Below are 8,557 nucleotides of genomic sequence, written 5' to 3'. Positions count from 1 at the left end.
TGTCTAGGACTATATTTACTCAGCCACCCTCCCCTCCTTTTAAATTTTATTTGCAATTAGCAATTCCTCATTGCAAAGCCACTTTGGGAGATTTTAATATCCTTGTATATGGTGCTCTTTTTAAGAATTGTAATACCGATAGTCCTCCTGGTATAAAATTTTGGTATTAAAAAAATATGAAATCAGAAGAATTGGTGGCTTGAAGTATTCCCAGATGCATACATATTTCGAATCAAATGTGCACTTGGTTAGAAAAACTTCCGAATGATGCCCCTTACCCGTTTATAAACCTTTCTGTGTATTGCACAGTGGTTAAGCAGGTGGAATCAGGAACATGATTGTCTGGACCCAAACCCAGGGCTTCTCCACCTTGGCCTCGGCCAAGTTCCTTAACCTCTCTGTAGCTCAGTTCTTCATTTCTCATATGGGGCTAATAGCAGTGCCGACCTCAGTGGTTGTCTTACGAATATACATGTGTGGACTTCCCTGGTGGCTCAGTGGTTAAGAATCCGCCTGCCAATGCAGGGGACACGGGTTTGAGCCCTGGTCCGGGAAGATCCCACATGCTGTGGAGCAACTAAGTCCGTGTGCCACAACTACTGAGCCCGCGTGCAACACCTACTGAGCCCACACACCTAGAGCCCGTACTCCACAGCAAGAGAAGCCACCGCAATGAGAAGCCCGTGCACCGCAAGGAAGAGTAGCCCCCGCTCGCGGCAACTAGAGAAAGCCACGCACAGCAAGGAAGAACCAAAAGCAGCCAAAATTAAATAAATATATAACAAAAAAGGATATACATGTGCGTAATGTATGTGTGCATATATATATATGCATATACATACTGAATACATATGCATTGCATGTGCAATAGTTTATGCAGACCTTGGAGATACTGCGGGCTCAGTTCTGCCATAAAGTGAATATCGCAATAAAGCAAGTCACACAAATTTTTTGTTTTCCCAGGGTGTATAAAAGTTACGTTTACACTATCCTGTAGTCTATTAAGTGTGCAATTGCATTATGTCTAAAAAAACAAAGTACATGCCTTAATTTAAAAATAACGCTGTTGGAAAAATGGTGCCGATAGATTTGCTCGATGCAGGGTTGCCACAAACCTTCAATTTATAAAAAATGCTGTATCTGCGGAGAGCAATAAAGCTAAGCACGATACAACTCAGTCTGCTTGTATTTATATATAGTACGTTGAGGAAGATTCTCCATAAATGGGAGCAGTAGTTGATTTAGCTTTTTCTTGTATTGTGACTAGTGAGGCTCAGCTATGTCCCTGTTTCCCCCAGAGCTGCCTCTGGCCATTGAACAGAATGCGATGGGGGCTGAGAGGAGGGAGACTAAGGAAAACAGGAAGAGTGTGGTGAAGAGAGAAGAAAAGGAGGGCAGAGGGTCCAGCCTCAACTCCTGGAGCCTGGAAACCCCTTGCCCCAGGGCTGGTCTCTTAGCTCTGCCTCTTTCCCTCCAGGGTTGATCCATTCTCTGAACATCTGACTCCCTTTTCCAAAGATAATTTTTTTCAACCTTGACCTTCCCAACTGATCCTACCTGGGAAGACTCAGGCCAGCTGCTCAGATGAAGCTTGATCCCTGGTTATGGTCCTATCATGGACGGAACAGCATCTAAGGACAAAACATAGAAGGCAAAGTTAATGATATTTCACTTTAAAGAAAAGAAAATATGGCTGTTAATTAAGCCAGATAATATTGTAGGAGAGGCAAAACTTTTCCTCTACCTTTTAGGGTCACCGGCTGGGCATGAGGATTAAGTTGACACAAAACAGATTAACAGGAGAAAAGCATATACAGTTGACCCTTGAACAACATGGGTTTGAACTGCGTGGGTCCACTTATATGCACATTTTTTCTGCTAAATACATACTATGGTGGTACACGATCCATAGTTGGTTGAGTCTGCAGATGCAGAACCATGGAAACAGAGGGCTGAGTGCAAGATTACACCTGGAGTTTGAACTGCCCAGGGGTCGGCACCCCACCCCCTGCGTTGTTCAAGGGTCAAGTGTACATTTTATTTAATAATTTAATAATTGTTTTACATGGACATGAAGACTCAGAAAGCAGTTAGGCCTAAGTGCTTATACACTTGGTTGAACAGAGTATGAAAAAGCATCTAAAATACATGGGGGGCTTCGCTGGTGGCGCAGTGGTTAAGAATCCGCCTGCCAATGCAGGGGACACGGGTTCGAGCCCTGGTCTGGGAAGATCACACCTGCTGCGTCACAACTAAGCCCGTGCACCACAACCACTGAGCCTGTGCTCTAGAGCCTGTGAGCCACAACAACTGAGCCGGCGTGCCGCAACTACTGAAGCCCGCGCACCTAGAGCCTCTGCTCCGCGACAAGAGAAGCCACTGCAATGAGAAGCCCGTGCACTGCAACGAAGAGTAGCCCCCGCTCACCGCAACTAGAGAAAGCCTGCACGCGGCAACAAAGACCCAACGCAGCCAAAAATAAATAAATAAATAAAATTCATTTAAAAATTAAAATAAAAGTAAATATTTGGGGATGCTTGGGACTTCCCTGGCAGTCCAGTGGTTAAGGCTCTGTGCTTCCACTGCAGGGGGTGTGGGTTCGATCCCTGGTCGGGGAACTGAGATCCTGCGTGCTTTGCGGCACGGCAAAAAAAAAACAACAACAACAACAAAAGGAAAATATATGGGGATGCTCAAGGCAGACAAGGGTTATTTCAGCAAAGTTTGCGCAGACTTTTCTTGGGCTCAAAGCCCCCCCAGCCCCCCACCCCCGCCTGGTCTCTGGTGACAAGAATGTTCTTCGCCTCCGGTGGCCGTGGTGGTGGTGAGGGGGTGGGCATGTTTCATAGGGAAGGCACTCTTTCATCTTTCACGGGGCATCTTTCATCTCCTGCTTTCAGGAAGAAAAGGGAAGGTTGGAGATCTCTTTTGGTATCTGCTGTTTTCCAAGTGCCTCACCTCAAAATTGTCAATATGCCAAACTGGCATGTTCCGGGGTGGTGTGTTCTGAAGCCCCTCAACATCAAGACACCATTGCTATTTTGCTCAGGCCTGGGAAGCGCTGCGTGCTGTCAAAGGGAGAAAAGTGCCTGCCCCGGAACTCCTGCAAGGAGACCTGGGCCTTTGGCAGAGAGGCCCATAATTGCTGGAGGTAGAAGGTGAGGTCCCACCTCGTGTTCCCCCCACTCCCCCATCCACCCAGAGTTCAGTGTCAGCCAGAAATGGAGGTTTGGGGTGCGTGTGGGGAGGGGACCCTTTCAGGCCCGTGTCCCCATGAGGCTGCAACCCTGGCCATAGACTACTAAATCTCTCCAGCATCCAGACAGAAAAAGAAGACTTAGAAAACTCCAGAGAGGAGCTGTAATTAGTTCACGTGACCTCCACGAAGAGGAGTGCGTGCCGACTTCCCTGGTGGTCCAGTGGTTAAGACTTTGCGTTTCCACTGCAGGGGGCGAGGGTTTGATCCCTGGTCAGGGAAGTTCCTCATGCTGTGTGGTTCGGCCAAGAGCAAACAAAGAAAAGTGTGCCTCTGACAATAGCGGTCTCATGGATCCTTCACTGGGTGTCAGGAGAGCTAATGGTCTCAGGTTCTAACATGCTAAACACGGGGACTGTCCTTCAGTGTGTTCTGAGAAAACTTAATCGGAGAAATGGTCCCCAGTAAAAGGGAGTTTTATAGTCAAATAGCTTTAGGCATACCTTCCTTAGAAAGATTCATAGGTCCACTGGCATCCTGAAGGCCCTGACAAGTCCTGTAGAAATAAAACCTGTTTGCCATTGTTAACTCAGAATTTCCCATGCTCTTTGACAAATACCTTCTCCATTTTTAATACGCATGCCAACTAACATTCCATAACACTAGTGTTCTTAGGAACATACTTTGACTCTAACTGTGCTAGATCCTTTCTCAGACTCTTTTTAGCTTTTATACTCCATAATGGATCATTCAGGAATGTATCTGTTTATAGGCAACAGAAGACTCTGTGGCTTCTGAAGATAAAGATATATACCATATATATATATATATATATATATATGGCATGACACCATATATCTGGGAGAGGAAATCTGGGGTCAGTTCTATTGCTCAAGGATGCCTTTAGGGAATAGGTTCCCACATTTCTGTTCTACCATCTTCTTCATATGGCATTTGTCCTCATGGTTACAAAAAGGCTGCAGCTGCTCCAGGTCAGCAGAAGGAGGCAGAGATAAAACCTTTCTCTTTGTGAGTTTTAAAAAAATTCATAAAGGGATGTCCTTCCTGGGAATCTTGCTTGTATCTCAATGGCCAAAGCAGAGTCACATGGCAATGCCTGGCTGCATGGGAGTCTCAGAATATAAGTTTTTTTTTTTTTTTTTTTTGGTTGGTGGGGCACACCACGCAGCTTGCAGGATCTTAGTTCCTGACCAGGGATTGAACCCAGGCCCCCGGCAGTGGAAGCATGGAGTCCTAACCACTGGACCGCCAGGGAATCCCCAAGATAAGTATTTTAGACTCCTAGCCTCTGTAACAGAGGAAGGCAAAGAAAAGAAAGCTAGTGAATGGTTTTGGAGGCGCTAATCCATGATGTCTGCATATCTGCTGGCCACGGGCTTGGTGGCTCTAAGAAAGGCCAACAAGATAGAAGTTTGCTTCTCTATCAACAGTTTGAGGATGCGGAGCCTGGGACTGACATGGTGGTTTCCTGGTGACAAGGTCCCAGGCACCTTCTATCCTGTTGCCCTGCCATTCCCAACGTGTGGCTCTCATCTCATGGTCTGAGATGCCGTGCCACGTGATGATCAGCAGGGAGGAAAGCAGGGGGAGAGAACGCACATTTTTCCTCTTCAAGGGGATGCCCTTTAAAGAAATTCTGTCTCTTATTCTCTCTCCCATCCCACTGCCAGAACTTAAGTATATGGCCAAACCTCATTAAAAGGGAGACAGGGAAAAGTAATATTCAGCTTCCATAGCTCCAGCTGAAACACGGGAGTTCTAATCTAAAAGAAGGGGAGAATAAATCCTGGGGACAAGCTTTGCCCTGATCTGCCACAGTGATTGTACCCACACGATACTTCTTTTGTTACGTGTATCACTATTTCTCACATTAAAAATAGCACAACATGGTAACCATGTGGGGTGATCGATGTGTTAATTAGCTTGATTGTGATTGTCTCACAATGTACACATATATCAAATCATCACGTTGTACACCTTAAATATATACAATTTTTATTTGTCAATAATACGTCAACCTCAATAAAGCTGGAAAAACAAAGTAGCAGCATGTGATGATCACACGTTTGTCACTAATATATCCTTCAAAACTTAGCTCAGGGACTTCCCTGGTGGGGCAGTGGTTAAGACTCTGAGCTCCCAATGCAGGGGGCCTGGGTTTGATCCCTGGTCAGGGAACTAGATCCCACATGCATGCTGCAACTGAGAGTCTGCATGCCACAACTAAGGAGCCCGCCTGCTGCAACTAAGGAGCCCACTGGTCACAACTAAGACCTGGTGCAACCAAATAAATAAATAAATAAACCCCCAAACAAAAAAACCCACCCCAGCACAAATGTCCCTTCTTCCATGAAACCATCTTTTAAGGGTTGAGGATTTCCTCCTTTGTATAGCCATTAGAATCACAACACCCTTCCTCCACCCCACCTTCCAGTCTGTTTTTCTCTAAAGTTGGCATTCTTTGCCATGAAGCTATACAGCATCTCCCTAGATATTCCATTTGTGGAGCTCAAATTGCCATACTTATTAGCAAATCCATCTCCCAACCGGATACAGCTTCTCTTGAAGACTGAACTGGCCTGATGTGTTCCTGGCTCCTTGCATAAGCTTGGTATACAGTAGGGACTCGATAAATGTTTTTCAATAAATAGATAATGCATTATGGGAGTATCTCCAGTAAACTTCCACCGAGAAGGTGACATTTGAGTTGGGACTTGAAGGAAAAGATGGAACAGACAATGAGATTTTTCTGCTGTTAAATACTTTTTAAAGATATAAAGTCTCCTCTCTTGCTTCTGATTTCTAAGATCCATCCCCCCCACCCCGACTTAGAAGCTTTGAGTATGCTTCCCCAGCTTCCAACAGAGTTAAAAGCTCCCTTCTCGGTGACTGCACAGCTGGATTCAGGCAGCTATCATAGCCCTTGTCTCTCTGTGTCATGAATAACGAAGTGGTCATGTCATTGACCTTGCTGAGCCTCAGTTTTCTCACCTGAGAAGTGGGGATAATGGCGATATAAAACGCACTGTGATGGGACTTCCCTGGCAAGTTCAGTGGTTAAGACTCCACGCTTCCAATGCAGGGGACAGGTTCGATCCCTGCTCGGGGAACTAAGATCTCACATGCGGCACAGCCAAAAAATAATTTTTAAAAAAATAATAAAAATAATAAAATGCAGCGTGATGAGTGCTGTACGGGAGCTGATTCCCCTGTAATGCAACAGTCCGAGGGGGTAATGCCCATGCCTTTCCCATTTCTCCGTTGCCGGTGCCTGAAGCAGTGTCAATGCTTGTATTGGTTATTGACGTGTAACAAATTATCCAAAACTTAGTGTCTTAAAACAACCAACATCTATTATCTCATAGTTTCCATGGGTCAGGAATTTGGGAGCTGCTTAGTCAGATGGTCCTGGCCTGGAGCCCCTCATGAGGTGGCAGTCAAGACGTGGACCGGGGGTGTTGTCAACTGAAGCCTTGACTGGGCAGGAGGGTCCCCCTCCCAGATGGTGCATTTACCTGGCTGTAGGCACGAGGCCTCAGCTCCCATCTGCACAGATCTCTCCTTGGGGCTACTCAAGTGTCCTCACAACGTAGCACTAGCTTTCCCCAGAGTGAGAGATCTCAGAGAGCAGGCTGGTAGCAACACTTTCTTTTCTTTTTTTTTTTTTTAAGTAGAATACTCATTTAATTCACATTTATTGTGGAAACTTCACATGACTGTCACGACTGATCTGATTCATATCATCTCATTAATTTTTCCATTTTATATATATATTTTTTCTTTTATTGAGATAAATTCACTTACCATAAAATTCACACTATTAAAGTATACAATTCAGTGTTTTTTTCGTATATTCACCAAGTTGTGCCATCATCACCACTATGTAATTCCAGACACATGACTCTTATGACCAAGTCTTGGAAATCACACACCTTCATTTCTGCAGCATCCTATTTGTCAACAGCTCAGCTCTATTCAGTGTGGGGGGGAAAGAATCACTGGGGACCATCTTGGACACCGGTTTCCACAGCACTTGAGGAATATATATATATATATATTTTTTTTTTTTTTAAATAAATTTATTTATTTTGGGCTGTGTTGGGTCTTCATTGCGGTATGTGGGCTTCTCATTGCTGTGGCTCCTCTTGCTGCGGAGCATGGGCTCTAGGCGCGCGGAGTACAGGCTCAGTAGTTGTGGCGCACGGACTTAGTTGCTCCGCGGCATGTGGGATCTTCCCGGACCAGGGCTCGAACCCGTGTTCCCTGCACTGGCAGGCGGATTCTCAACCACTGCGCCACCAGGGAAGCCCCGCACTTGATATATTTTGAATGAATGAATGACTTTGTTAACTGAAAGGGGATGAACCCTTCCACCTCGTTAAATTCAATGGTCAATTCTCAGACTTCATCTTTTTCTTATCAACATAATTCATCCTCCTTGCGACATGGGCTTCCAGACATCACATGTGCCTGGCTTTCCTCGCAACTCACAGGTCACTCCTTAGTCTCTCCTTCCTCTTCCTCCCGCCTTCCTCATGGTGCAGAACCCAGAGCTGAGTCCTGGAACCTCCTCTCTTCTCCATTGACACTCATACCATTTATGGCCTCATTCAGCCTCTGTGGCTTTAAACACCAACATCCACTAACAATGCACCTGGAGTGCTCACACCTGTCCCCAAACTCCAGGTTCAAACAGCCACTGCCTTCTGGATATTTCCAAGCTGGCCCAGAGAGGCTCTCAAAGGCAACGTGTCAAACTGAACTCCTGGTCTCCCTCAAAACTGCTCTTCTTACAGGATTCTCCAGCTTGGCTCATGGCCACTTGATCTTGCCACTTGGTTAAAAAACCAGGGGACCCCTTGATCCTTTCCTTCTCTGATGTCCCCATGCCTTCCACAAATCTGTCTCCACCTTTGAAATGTGTTCAGAATGACCATTCTCTCCCGCTCCAAGTCTGGGGAGGGTGACGGCTTCCTCGCCGCTCTCCTGGTGTCTCCTGCCCCGCCATGCTCTATACAGGCCCAGAGGGAACCGTGAGCGCGTAGATCAGATGACAGGGCTTGTCTGCTTAAGCCAGAAGAAGCCTGGATCCCACAGACCCACTGATCACGGCTTTTCCCACCCTCCCCGTTGGTAGCTCCTCCTGTAATCCAGAAGGAACCCAGGTGTGATCCCACTTCTGGGCCTTTGCACTGGCTGCCCCCTCAGCCTGGAACCCTCCCCACCAGATATTTCCAGGCCTCCCTCCCTCCCTCCTTCCCTTCTTCTGCACTTCCTTCAAGTCACCTTCTCCGTGACTTTGGATATAAATTGGATATAAATTGGCAACTTTGGATATAA

Source organism: Kogia breviceps, chromosome 14, assembly GCF_026419965.1.
Source record: "Kogia breviceps isolate mKogBre1 chromosome 14, mKogBre1 haplotype 1, whole genome shotgun sequence".
Lineage (NCBI taxonomy): Eukaryota > Metazoa > Chordata > Mammalia > Artiodactyla > Physeteridae > Kogia > Kogia breviceps.
The sequence above is the reverse complement of the archived record's forward strand: the minus strand, read 5'-3'. Positions refer to the sequence as shown.